Genomic DNA, 15,019 nt, shown 5'->3' on the forward strand with positions numbered 1-15,019 from the left:
TTTCCCCTGAACTAGGTAAAGGATACATATTTGACTGATTAAAGTAAGCTTGTTAACCTATTTTGAGTTGCTTTCCTTTAACAAAGCAGATCTAAGAACCTGTGTTGGCAGCCACCTTGAGGACACTTGGTGTGCTTGCCGCTACAGACCCTGGGCAAGTCATTTAGCCCTGATTGCTTCCTCCACCCCCCAAAAAAAATTAAGAAAATAGAAAGGGGAGAGACTGAGTATGGGAAGATGGATAAGGATACAACTTCAATAGACTGATGATGAGGGTCTGGGTAATATTGGCTCTGGTGTGAATGAAAAAAAAAGACGTGGATAGGACAGCTGCTAAGAGTTGGAATCAATGGCATTTAGGAGAGATTGGGTATGGAGGAGTGAATCAGAATGAAATACAGAAGACTATTCATATTATGAACGTGGTTGACTGGAAGAATGGTGGTGCTTCTGACAGAAATAGGGAAGTTATAAGGTGGATTGCTTTGGGTTAGGAGGGGGAGGATTGCGAGTTCTGTTTTGGATCTATTGAATTTGAAATGCCTAAGGAATATCCAGATAAAGATATCCAACTAGCAGGTAGAGATAGAAGACAGGAACTCCAGATAGATAAATGCTAAATATATGAATTTGGGAGACTGGTATAGAGATGAAAGTTGAAATTTTAGTAGTTTATGTTATTACTGAGAATGTAGAGAAAGAAGAAGAGATGGCCCAGTTTAGAGCCCTAAAATATCTAGGAGATGGGATGAGGATTAGGAACTTGCAAAGGAGACTGAGAAAAAGCAGTTCTACAGATAAGAAGAGAAATGCAATGTTACAGAAGCTGCCGGGCTGCTCTTTAATAGCTTTCTCCTTCACTTTTAGCCAATCTTCAAGATATACCTCAAATTCAGAAAAGTTTTATATATTTTAGTGGAAATAAACTACCTAGACATCTTTATGCATCGGCTCTTGCTATGTTGGTTTTTATGTAAGAGTTTTATAAGGAGAATTGAAACTTTTAAAATATTATTTGTTGCTTGATTGAATTACATTAAAGCTCACAGTCTACTTTTATCTCTAGATTCTTTGGAAAGATTTTAAAGTCACCTGCTGACTTTTAAAAAATATTCAACAAATTGTACAAACACATTGACAAAAATGAACGAATCTCATTGTGTTGCTGTGTTTGCACTGCCCAAATGTTTTGGGCTTCATAGCAACTATTCAGTCAGTTCCTATCCTGGACCCTTTCTTGGGTTAATGTTGTCATTTGAACCCATGATATGGGAAGCTTAAGTGAAAGTACTTTTAATGAGATCATTTTTGTATTTCAATAATTAATCTTCTTCAAGTGGGTGCCATGTCATATCCTGTGCTGTCCAATAAGACTTATATACTGTCTTTGACTTTATATCATAATTAATTAAAATGCTTTCACACTAATACACACTCTTTCTTTTGAGGATCACCATGATCCTTCAAGTCACCCATGTTGAAAACCTCAGTTTCATCCTCACATCCTCAATCTTGCTTTCCCCAAGTGTTTGGTCAGTTGCTAAAATCTTATTCTCTCTCCTCAGTGTCTTTCATATGAAACACCTTCTCTCTGCTTACAAAGCTACTATCCCAGTTGTGACTTTTATCACATTTCATCTGTATTATTGCAATTAACCTCCTAATTGGTTCCCGTGCCTCATCTCTTTCCCTACTTCATTCTCCACAGAGCTATTAAAATTGTTTTCCTAAAACAACAGTCTGACTATGTCATCTCCCCACTCAGAAGATTCCAGTGACTCTCTATTACCTCTAGGATCAAATATAAATTCCTCTTGAAAGAGCATTTGAGGTTTTCTGAAACTTTTGTCCTTCTAATCTTTCCAGTCTTTCTACACATTACTTCATCAATAAATGCTGAGGTCCAGGTGTACTGGCCTACTTGTCTTCCACGACACAGGATAATTCAGCTGTAATTTTCATGGATTTAAGTGGCTTTCCCCATGCCTTGAGGGCACTATCTCCACACTTAGGTTTCTAAGAATTCCTAATTTCCTTCCTGGCTCAGCTCAAAACCTACTTCCTGTAGGAAGTCTTACTTCCCCTAGCTGCTAGCACCTTTCACTCCAGCATTCTCTTCCATCATCATTTTGTCTACCTTTTCCATACCTATTTATGTACTTCTTCTCTCCACCATTAGAATATAAACTCTCAATGGACAAGGGATGTCTTTGCTTTTTATATGCATCTCCAGCTCTTAGCATTTAACATTGTAAAAGCTCAACAAATGTTATTTGTTGGGTTGATAGTAAATGCTTAATAAATATTTGTTAAATATACAAATAATGAACTTAGTACTCACACGTGAAAGAATATATTTTCTTTTTATTTCAAGTAAATGGACATAGGGAATCAGACATAAAGTGAGTAGATTGGAATTACGTGACCTCTAAGGCCCCTACCAATTCTCAGTCCTATGCTTCTAGTTTAGACAGCTTCTAAATAAACCTTCAGTGCACACATTTCTAGACATTCAGGATAACAAAGTTCACTGACTCTTTTGTGGTTGCTCAAATATTTCCTATTCAGTTCAAAAGTTTTGAACTGAACATTTGAATGGAAACAAATCTTTCACCAACCCAGAAAGCTCAATTAAGAATCTCTCTCCTTTAAAATTGATTCTTAATTACAGACACCAGCCTAGTTAAACACTACAAAATAAAATACATGTGTAGTTGATGTAATACACTTAACATCTAATCTGGTAGCATACTTTTGTAGGAGAACAGATGAGGATAGATAATGTCGATGTTAAATACCAAATAAGAGGGAAGATTTCCTAAAGTAAAATCATAAGACATCTGATGTTGAATAATTCATAGAAAAATTCCCTGATTCCTAAAGACGAAAATAAAAGACATTGCCATAGGGGAATAAAGTTCTTCAGAGTTACTGGGACTGTGCTAGACACAGTAAACACTCGATAATTGTGTTTGTTAATGTTCACCTTCTGGTCCCCAATCTCTACAGAAGACTAAGCTAAGCAAAGTTCCCATAGGTTTCAGTACATTAGTTCTCTTGGCTATAAGATGACTTCTGTGAATGTGAAGTTTTCCTTACTGTGATTTTTATGAACTTCAAATACAACTGAGTCATCCTTACTACATGCGACAATATTAGAATGTAAAGGTCACTTCCTAGGTTAAAGAAAATTATCAAATTATTAATATGCATTATAAAAAACATGAAAAAGAAATGACATCATGAGGAGAGTGAATGGAAAACCATGAATTAAGTGCATACTATGTGTAAACCTTGGAGAAACAGAGGAACAAAGCAGTCCCTGCTCTATAGCTCACATTCTAATATGGAGAGACAATACATGACAAATATTTATTGACTGGCCAATATCACAGATAGGAACAACTGATTGTTGTTTGGAGGGGCTAGGGATTTTATTTACATGTATAATACATCATAATAATAGTTTTAAATACAAAGTTTAACTTTGTATTTTAGAAGATGAGGTCAGAATAGAAAGAGCACTAGATGAGGAATGCTTTATATGAATGGGAGCAGTGTGTGTGTGTAAACACACATATACACACACAAAGAGGTAGATAGATTACTCAATTTCAATAATAGAAACCAGCATTTATATAGTCCTTTTTAGGTTTGTAGAGTTCTTTATGTATGTTAGATCATTTGATCCTCAAAAACAACACTCTGAATCAGGGGTGCTACACTTTATATATGAGGCTCAGAGAAATTAAGAGACTTGCCCATGAGCATACAACTAGGGAATCAATGTCTGAGTAAAGATTTAAACTGGGATATTCCTGGCTCCAATTTCTTCATTCAAGCCACTGTCACATGATTACCCAATATATACACATATATTGGAAATGTTTCATATGACTGCACATGTATTACCTATATCAAATTACTTACCTTTTAAATCAGGGAGAAAAGGAAAGGGGGGAAGGAGGGAAAAGAGAATTTGGATCTCATTTTTAAAAAAAGAAATGTGAAACATGTGTTTATATGTAATTGGGGAAAACAGTAAATAAAAAACAAAACAACAACAACAAAAAAACAAGAGAAATGCTTGCTAAAAACAGAGACCAGCATGGGATGTGGAGGTCTGCAGTCAAGAAGTACAAGCTACAATCCTGGCTCTACCAGTTAATGTGATAGATGACTTCAGACAAGTCACTTCACCTCTTGAGGATTCAGTTTCCTTCCTCATAAAAAAGGGAGATAGAATCAGTGACTCATAAGGTCTCTCTCTAGATTTAAATCTATAATCCTAGGATCTTAGACTCATCCATAGTCAAGATGAGCACAATCAGACATACAACCAATATTGAAGGACTTATAATGGAGGTATGGAAAGGAGGCAAGGAGGGGTGGTATTGCTAGATATTCCAAAGAAGCCTATGGACCCCTTTTTAGAATTGTGTTTTTAAATGCACAAAATAAAATACATAGGATTACAAGGGAAATTTTTATTGTTAGAGAATCAATTGTACCAAAATATTAAAACAAACTTATAGACTGTATTAAGAATTCCTTTTCTTAAGGATGAAAATTCTGTGAACTCAAAATGTTTTTAAAATGAATTTAAGAATTGGCTTTACATGTAATTGGAGTTACTTAAAAGCTTAACTGAAGTCATGGGGTAGAGAAAAGAGTAGATGAAGGAGAGATGTTATAGAGACAGAAATGACAAGGTTTGACAACTGATTGGATATGTGGGGTTAGGGAAAGTGAGGAATCCAATACAAAAGATATACAAAATTAATTTAAGGTGATTTTATGGAAGAAATCATATCATCTACTAACACTTTTTTTTCACAAGGATTCCTATTAAGCCAGATCTTCCCTTACCTTTCACATTCAACTAGTTTTTTTTTTCAACTTCATTGCTAACTGAAATGAACAAAGGAATAAAGCCTGCATCAGATAGAAAGAGTTAATGATGATGTGATTATCACTTCTCTAGGTCACTAGAGGCTAATCTCATTACTGTATGTAGATTATGTCTGTCTCATCTTATCTGGGGTCTGGGGCTCATTTTAGTCCTCTCATCCTTATCAGCACTTTCACTATAACAAAGTTTGTTCTCAAAATACAGTTTACTTTTGAACAATTTTTGCCTTATGTTCTGTATTTTGGTGAACTTTTTAGACTTTAAGTGTCCTTGATTGCATGGAAGCCTTTTCTAGGGTGTAACTCCTCAGTTTTGATGGCTCCTTTCATTTTCAATTGAGGGGGAGTTCTTAAATGCAGTGAATCTTTATTTCCCATTGACATCATAATGCATATAGTACCACATGCTCTCATTAATGTGTCTGAATGTATAACAAGCTCTTCATGGTTTCTTCGACATAAAACTGGCAGAATTTTTGTTCCTTTTGTGAAATAAAGAAGTTCCAAACTATATTTATTGAATTCCTTTTGATATTTTTTAAATTCAATTATTTATGTGCAAAGGCATTTTGTAAGATGCTACAGAGAAGATAAAAATGATTGATGATGATGATGATGATAAATAGGGAACAGAAGCGTTATATGGTAAAAAGTTCACTGGCTCTGGAGTCTGAGGACCTAGGCTCAAATCTTTATTATGCTTCCTGCTTGAGTGATCTTGAGCAAGCAATTTCACTTCTCTGGCCCCTCCTCATCAGTAAAGTGAGGAATGTGGACAAGATGGGTTCTGAGATCCCTTCCAACTCTAGATATGTGATTCTGGTTTTTACAAAGCACCTTAAAGTGGGCAAAATGCATAACATACATTATCTTATTTGAGCATTACAAATATCTTTGAGTGTGTAGTCTATCAAAAAATGATTGAAAGTCATTTCAATGATAATTCAAAGTAAAAGGTGCTGAAGGCATCAAAGGGGAAAGAATAAGTTTCTGAGATTTCATGGGAGGGTGATTTTGGAATGATGGGGATTGGGAAAAGCCTCAGGCTAAATGTGTTTTTTTCATTGGTCCTGGAATGATTGCAAGGATTTTAGAAGTTAGATATTGGATGTAGAAATCCCAGATGTAGACTATGACATAATTAAAGATACATAGGCTAAAAAGGAAGGAAAATGTTAGAGTGATGGTGAAAAGCCCAGGTTTCTTAAGCAGAGAATGAGTAGAGGAATTATTGTGCCACGAAACCATCATGGTAGAATAGAGCCACTTATGGCCATGTTGTGGAGGACTTAAATGCCAGTTTTGTTTCATACATAAACATTTTAAAAACCCAATCTTAATGGTTGACAACTGTCTCTCTGTACTCTGTTACTTCTTCCTAATGTCAGTGCTACTTCATTGTGGGGACTGAAGGAGTGACCTCATTTTTTTGGTCCCCAAAGTTCAATATAATCCTCATCTATCTTTGGAAAATGATCAAGGCCAGAGTTAACAGAGACAACTCTAATGTACCTCTATTAAAAAAATAAGCAATCATTCTCTCAAAGTAACCTATTTTTTTAACTTTAGAAAAAAATTAATGTGCTCAATTTATCTAAATTTATATCCCTCAAACATCTCTCAACATTTATGTACAAGCTTTGCTGCTTTTGAAGTGTTGAGGCTACCTGAAATGTAATTGAGTCATGGGCATATTATTAAAGAAGTTAGAAGCCATAGTTGATCAGGTATTTTTTGTTACAACATGACTTAGCTTATGAAGAGTTTTTAATTTAGGTAATGACTTGAGCTATTTTCTCAGAAAATTTGGAGGTACGGAATTTTAAATCCTATAGAAACTGATGAGAAAAATCACCTTTCTTAAAGTAAGTTAAGGGAATTGGCAAGTTATTTTTAAGCATTAGATAATAAGTAAACTTCTTATCTTTGTTCTGAGAATTAAATAAGATTATATATGTAAAGTACTTTTAAAACTTTTAAGTACTTTATACTAGAGAGTCGCAATTTCTATTATTATTCATATTTGGAGTAATTTTTTCAGTTGTCTTTTTCTTCCCTGTGTACTCACCATAAAAAAAAAAAAAAAAGAAAATCTTTCAGCTATACTGATGTTGTAGGCTCCTCCCTACCCAGGGAAAAAAGGTTTGTTGGTTTGTTTTGTAGTCTTATCTTTTTCTGCTTTTCCTTCTAATCAGGAAGTCTTAATATTGAGGACAAAGAACCATATGGTGACTTATATTGTTCCATAGCTTTGGGGAATATAGCTGCCTCTCACTTCACAGTCTGTTCCAGGTATGCATTTCTGACGCATGTCAAGGATGAGTGCTAATACCTCAAAGAAATTATTCATTTTTCCTCAACCATATTAAATTTACTCAAGATGTTAAGAGAAGAGAGAGACTCTGAAACATGTTTTTAGAAAATTAGGATTTTTTTTCCCTAAAAAAGAGAGTGTACTAGGAATTTTCAAGAAAGTATCATCTTTAAATGTTTTCTCATCTAGTGCAGGGATTCTTAACTTGGGGTCTGTGAATACACACACACACACACACTTTATATATATATAGTGTGTGTATGTATGTATGTGTATATAGTGTATATTTATATATAAATCATGTGTAATGTGTATATATTTATATATGTACATGCATACATTTATATATACATATATGTACATATGTATTCCAATTTTATTTGTTTCTCTCATAAACCTGTATATGTTACATTATACATTTAGAAACAGTCTTCTGAGATCAGTCCATAGATTTCACCAGACTGCCAAAGAGATCTGTGACATACAAAAAGTTTAAGAAGCCCTAAACTAGTAGTTGAGTATAATGTTTTCTTCTTTCAGTTATTTTAGATTTGGTAAGGGAGAGGGGCCTTATTTGGATCATTGCATATTGGGAAGCACTTAAAAAATTTTGATCCTGGAGGGAGAATATATTTTATTTCCAGAAGTTTGGTTCCATTCCCAACTGGGTTATTTTTCTTGGAAATAGAGTTCTACCCTATTGATTCTGACCTGTTGTGATATACTGTGTCCACTTGCTGTTGCTAATCTCTCGATAGTTGGCTGTGAAGCATTATATGTGAAGTGTTATTGCTCTGTTATAGCACCCTGCTCTTCCAACAACCCCCACCTTTTCTCATGGATCTTCCATTTCTCAACCAGAAACCATAATATCTTCACAACTTTGCCCACTGATTAACTCCTGATGTAAGTCTTTTAACATTCCTTGGTTATATTCATTACTATATAGGATAACCCATTTACCATTGATATTTTGGCCACATGACTTAGCTCTGGAGTCACAAATCATGTGTTAAATTCTACCTTTGATCTTGGTTACCTGTGTGGCTTTGGGCACATCACTTAATCTCTCAGTACCACTTTTTCTGTATCTGTAAGATGATAGGTTTGGACTTGGTGCCCTCTAAAGTCCCTTTAAAACCTAAACCAGGGATCCTCTTGTCCCTTCTAAATCTTCTCTTCTCCAGGCTAAATGCCTCTAGTTCCTCCAACACTAGTTTGTAATTATGTACATAGTCTAAGTTTTACAAATCTACATTATTGCCTTTGATTTTCACAACCATCCTATGAGGTGGTTGTTATTATTATCTCCATTTTACTGCTAAGAAAACTGGGGCTCTGAAAGAGATTAAATTACTTATCCTAGGTCATAAAGTTAGCATGTCTGAAGTGGGATTAAAACTAGACAGTTCTAATTTAAAGCCTAGTGCTCTATCCTATTCATAATAGCATTTACTGCTATGGGAATATGGGAAGTCTTACTAGATGAAATGGCATCTGAACTAAACATTGAAGAATCAGACAGATTTCAATACATGAAGGTCAATTAGGAACAAACATTTATTAAACATCCATTCTGCTCCAGGTATTTTGTCAAGTGTTGAGGATTAAAAAACAAAACAAAACATAAAACTGCTCTCAATGAGGTTAGTCTTTCAGGGGATATAACATATCTTTCTATGTATATAGTGAATAAATATATACAAAATAGACACTAATCCAAGGAAGTTAGAGATGGACAACATTATTGTACTGGAAATCTAAGAAGGTAAACTATTAACAAAAAAATAAAATGGTAAATGAAAGACAAAGAACAAATAAATAGAAGAATGACTGAATATGAACCGATACTCAGTGACAATGAGTACAAATAATACAGTGAAATAGATTCTGCCCACAAGAAAGGGGGTGAGGCTGGGGAGGCAATATGCATATGGAAAAGTTGGCCAGGAACTGGAGTTTTGGACTGGGGAGTCATCAGGATTGTCATGCCCTCTCTAGGAGCAAATGTAGCATTGATTTGATTAGCTGCTGGGCAGATTGTTGAGGCTCTGATAGAACTTGGTTTACTGGTGAATAGTTAGATTAATGGTCAACATGTTCTGTGATATAACAGGTTACAGTGGATAACAATGTTACATTTCAGGCTTTTTTCAAAAAATATTTAACTTTTAACTTATGGAATAAAACAAATATTTCCATAACATAGTATAATAAAAAGGAAAATCGTGCATGAAACTATAAATCTATTATGTGCAACTTGCTATTCCTTTTAGATATATAATAAAGCTATCTGGGACAGCTAGGTGGTGTAGTGAATAGAGGACAGGCCCTGGAGTGAGGAGGACCTGGGTTCAGATCCAGCTTCAGCCACTTAAACACGAAAGCTAGTTGTGTGACTTTGGGCAAGTCACTTAATGCCAATTGCCCTCCAAAAGGCAAAAAAATAAAATAAAATAAAAAATCTATCTTGTAAATTCCTTTTTTTCTTCCCTCCCCCACCCCCACCTAGAGAAGGCTACCATTAAACCATTAGACACAAATAGGTATGAGTTTGTGTGAAATTATTCTTTTTTATGTGTGCCTTTTGGAGGGGGAAGGTAGAGCAATTGGGGTTAAGTGACTTGCCCAAGGTCACATGGCTAGTTTTTTTGTATGTGTGCATGTTAAGTGTCTGAGGCTATGTTTGAACTCAGGTCCTCCTGACTCCAGGGCTGGTGCTCTATTCACTGTGCCATCTAGCTGCCTCAGAAATTATTCTATATATACTTCTATTAATTCATTCTTTTTCTGGATGCAGATGGGATATCTTTTCATATGTCATTTATTTTTGTGTATTTATAATAGTAAAAATGACATTTGCTCAAAGTCATTCTTAAAACAATATTTCTATTACTCCATACAGTGTTTCCTTGGTTTTGCTCACTTTGTTTTCCATGCCTTTCTAAGTTCATTAAGCTCATCATTTCTTATAGTACAATAATATTTCATCACAACTCTCTACCACAACTTGTTCAGCCATGCCCCATTTGATGGCAATTTATAGCTTGTTTGTTTTTTGCCACAACATGGAAACCTGCTATAGATATCTCATTCATATTTAAAGTTGTAATAATCATTTGTGAATTTTCCTCCATCTCACTTTTTCCTTTCTCAGCTTCTCTTTTTATGCTATCCTTATTACCTTATCTTTGACCCCAACTTTCCTACTCCCTGTCCCATCCATTCCTGTAAAAATTCCCCCACTCTCCCAATCCCAATCCATACACCTCTACAAAAGTCCCTTCTCTACCCTATCCCCCAGATTTCTTATCTCTCTACATCTTCAGAAGACTTGTACACCCTTCCCAACATACATGTTGTTTCCTGTTCAACTCAGATGACAGTAAGATTCCAACATTACCAGCCCTTCACCCCAACCTGTTTTCTTTGTATTAGTTCTTTCTTTCATGCACATTTTTATAACATAATGGCTCTCCTTTACCTTTTCCTACTCAGTTTTGTTTTGTAGAATCACCTTGTCATATACAATTCAGTCACAACCTTTCTTTCAAACTACTTTAGTAGTGACAATTTTAAGAATACTGATAGCATTTTTACATATATAATAAATAGTTTGACCTTAATGAGTGCCTTGTAAATTAGTCTTTAATGTTTTTACCCCATATTTCTTCTGGATCTTTTTTATTGAATTTTTCATTAAGTCCTGTTCATCTTTGGTTACAAAATCCTGAAAGTCTTCAAGTTCCTCAAATATCCTTTATTTCATTCAGAATACTCAACTTTGCTGGGTAAGTTATTCTTGGATACAAACCCAGTTCCTTTGCTCTTCAAAATACAATGTTCCAAGACCTAGGGTCTTTTACTGTAGAAGCTGCTAGGTCTTGTGAAATTTTTACTTTTCCCACAGTGTTTTTTTCTTCTTGTTTGCAATATTTTCTCTTTAGTCTAGGAGTTTTGAAAGTTGGTTATTCCATTACTGTAATTTTTTTTCCTGGGATTTCTTTCAGATTTGGAAAGGTAGATTTTTTTTTCCTATTTTTACTTTACCCTCTCATTCTGGAACAAATCTACAAAACTTGGCAGTAGGTAGGGGCCAAAATGAAAATAGGCTCAACATCTTCAGGCTGCGGATATGTTTTCAGCAGTTCACTTTACAAGTAAAGGTGTAAATAATGATTAAACTCTTTTGCAAATAAACCATGTTAAAAAGGGAAATTTCAATTAATAGCAATTAATTACACTTATTACTTTAGAATTTAGTTCATTGCAAAATCACCTTAATGTAAAAATTACTTTGCTAAGCAGGACAAGTGTTAATATATTTTTTCAGGTTTTCTTACTGTTTATATTAAATTAATGAGACATATTGCACTTCTTGTCAGCAATTAGGCTATCATCAACTACCTTTCCCTGACAGTCATATGAGACAAACATATTCTCAAAAACACTTTTCAAAAATATCAGGACATAACCCAGAAACTGCCTTCAGGAAATGTTTCTTTATGAATTCACCTTCAGTAAAAGACCTTTCAACATAAAAAAAATGGCTTTAGAAATCTGAAAACTAACCTTAGTATATCTGCCTCATTTTCTGAGTATATTTTCTTGATTTTTTTTTATTTTTCTAATGCTTTATTAATTTTTGATTTACATCATTCATTTCCACCAGATTTTGAGTTGCAATTTTTCTCCCCGTTTTTCCCCTACCGCCCGCCCTAAAGTAGTAGTCCCACAGGATATCCCCACCTCCACTCTGCTCTCTCCCATATCTTCTTCCATGCCCACTTCAACTTTTCCAGTAAAGGACATGGTGGATCTCTATGCCCCAGTGCCTGTATAACTTATTTCCCAATTACATTTAAAATAGTATTAATAATAGTATGTATATATACATATACATATATATTTAAAACATTTGATTTTAAAACTTTGAATTCCAGATTCATTTCCTTCCTCCCTTGTCACCCACCCTTACTGGGAAGATAAGCATTTCAGTATAGGTTGTACATGTGTAGCTAACATAAAACATTACCACAGTAGAAATATTGTAAAAGACTAACTATATTTCCCTCCCTCCTATCCCACCTCCCACTTGTTCTATTCTCTACTTTGATCCCATCCCCTTTCAGAAGTGGGTGCTTCCAACTTCCCTCCCCCCCCAGCCTGCCCTCCCCTCCATCATCTGCTCTCTCATCCCCTCTCCCCCTACTCTCCTGTAGGGTGAGATACCCTATTTAGTGTGTATTTCATTCCCTCCCCGAGCCAAATTCAATAAGAATAAGGTTGACCCATTCTCTTTTGCCTTCCTATTATTCCCCTCCATTGTAACCATTTTCCCTTGCCTCTTCTATATGAGATAGTTTACCCCATTCTGTCTCTCCCCATCTCCTCTCATTATATTCCTCTCACCTCTTAATTTCACCTTTTAAGTATCATCCCTTCCTATTAAATTGGTCCCGTGACCTCTATCTATATATAACTGTAAACATATATACATACATATTCATATGCCTGTATACCCACTGATATAGACATATATATGTATATTTCTATTCCCTTCAACTATTTTCGTAATGATAAAAGTTCAGTCAGTTACAATTATCGTTTTTCCATACAGGAATGTTAATAGTTCAACTTTGATAAGTTCTTTATGATTTCTTTTCCCTGTTTTGCTCCTCATACTTCTCTTGCTTCTTGTATCTGAATGTCAAATTTTCTATTCAACTCCGGTTTTTTCATCAAGAATGCTTGAAAGTCCTTCATTCTACTGAATGACCATATTTTCTCCTGAAACATTGATGGGTAGGTGATTCTTGGTTTTAATCCCAACTCCTTTGACCTCCAGAATATCACATTCCAAGTGATTCCTCAGTGTAGAAACTGCCAGATCCTGAGTTATCCTGATTATCTTTCCACAATATTCAAATTGTTTCTTCCTGACTGCTTGTAATATCCTCTCCTTGATCTGGGGATTTTGGAACCTGGCTATAATATTCCTAGGAGTTTACTTTTGGGGATCAGTGGATTCTTTCAAACTCTATTTTGCCTTCTGGTTCTAAAATATCAGGGCAGTTTTCCTTGAAAATTTCTTGGAGGATGATTTCTAGGTTCTTTCTTTGATCATGGCTTTCAGGTAGTCCAATAATTTTTATATTATCTCTCTGGATCTCTTTTCCAGGTCAGTGGTTTTTCCAATGAGATATTTCATATTGCCTTCTATTCTTTCATTTGTTTGGATCTGTTTGACAGTATTTTGATTTCTCATAAAGTCATTAGTTTCCATTTGCTCCAATCTAATTCTGAAGGAATGATTCTCTTTGGTGAGCTTTTGACATTTTTTTTCCATCTGGCAAATTTGGTTTTCTTCTCCTCATTGCCTTTTTGAGTCTATTTTGCCATTTGAGTTAGTCTGTTTTTTAAGGTGTTATTTTCCTCAGTCAGGCTGTTGACTCTCATTTCATAATATTCTTGCATTGTTCTCATTTCTCTTCCCAATTTTTCCTCCACTTCTCTTATCTGCTTCTTAAAGTCCTCTATGGCCTGTAACCAGCTCGTATTTTCCTTGGAAGCTTTTGGTACAGGAGTTCTGACTTTACTGTCTTCCTCCTGTTCCATGCTTTGATCCTTTTTGTCCCCAAAATAGGAGTCTAATGTTGGATTGCTCTGCTTGGTTTGCTTACTTTGCCTGGTCATTTTGCCACTCAGTCACTTGACCCCTGGGCTTTTTGCCACAGTAGGACTCTGCCACCAGATGGGGGAGCTTTGTTCCAAACACTGGGGTTTTCTCAGCTGCCGGAGGTATTAGTTGGGTGCCCTCTCTGAGGCCTTCACATGCTCTGGCAAGCTGTTCATACTCCCCAGGACTTCCACCCTAGACTGCAATCCAGATCCAAGTAGGTTAAAGCAAGAGTGATTACCCCTCAGACTGGTCGCTTGGTCCCCCTACACTCTGCAGGCCTGGAACTGAAGCTGCCATGTGATGGTGGCTGGCTGTGCTGGCTCTCAGCAGCTTCTCACCCCAAGGGCAAAAGCCATGCACTCCCACTTACTGGGTCCCAAAGTCCAGACCGCACTGACCTCTCACTTTGTCCTTCACATCTATGTGTTGATAATTCTGGACAGCCACAGCTGCTGGTGATCTGGAGTCTCTCCAGCTGGGGCTAGTCAAGTCCACCCTTGGGAAAACCTCGGAGTAGAGCTGGGCTGGGCTCCCAGAGCGCTGTGCTATCAGCCTGCCTAGCTGTCCTCAGCAGGAGGTTAGCTTCTTTGTGTCATTTTCTGGGTTCTGTAGCTCCAAAGTTTGTTTAGAGTTCCCTTTTACATGAATTGGAGGTAGTGGGAGCCAGAGCTGCTTGGAGGTCCTGTTTCTACTCTGCCCTGAGTTTATTTTCTTAAAAAAAACTATTGTTAACCACTGAGATTTTTTGACAGTTTGGATGCTTTAATTTGCTTTTTCTTTCATGTCCAATTTGCTTAAGTCAGGATGTTTTGATTTGAAATGGTGATGAAGATTATATTCCTTTGGAATGGCTGGCTTTTACTTCTAGGCAAACAAGGCACAATATTTTGTACCTCATGTAAGTAAACAAGTATCTATTTGTCCACTCTGGATTAAGCAGCTGATGTTCTGATTAGATCTTCCATTTCTTTTTATCATCCCTTTTACAAAGTCACCCCAAAAACTTTAATGTTAGAACTAAAAAATGTCTACAGCAATTGCTCACTTATAAAGAAATACTGAACTGAGTCTCTGGCCTTGGAGAGAATGCCTAACACTCATGTAATTTGGAG

General features: G+C 35.8%; 1 protein-coding gene across 1 annotated transcript in view; it reads left to right on the forward strand.

Annotated features, from left to right (window-relative positions):
- The window catches only part of LOC138177447 (gamma-2-syntrophin-like), a 404,566-nt gene that overhangs the window by 53,173 nt on the left and 336,374 nt on the right, over nt 1-15,019 (forward strand). The window lies entirely within an intron of this gene.

Source organism: Petaurus breviceps, unplaced genomic scaffold, assembly GCF_028583685.1.
Source record: "Petaurus breviceps papuanus isolate PSGF00001 unplaced genomic scaffold, PetGlider_PUasm1.0 90416, whole genome shotgun sequence".
Taxonomy (NCBI): domain Eukaryota; kingdom Metazoa; phylum Chordata; class Mammalia; order Diprotodontia; family Petauridae; genus Petaurus; species Petaurus breviceps.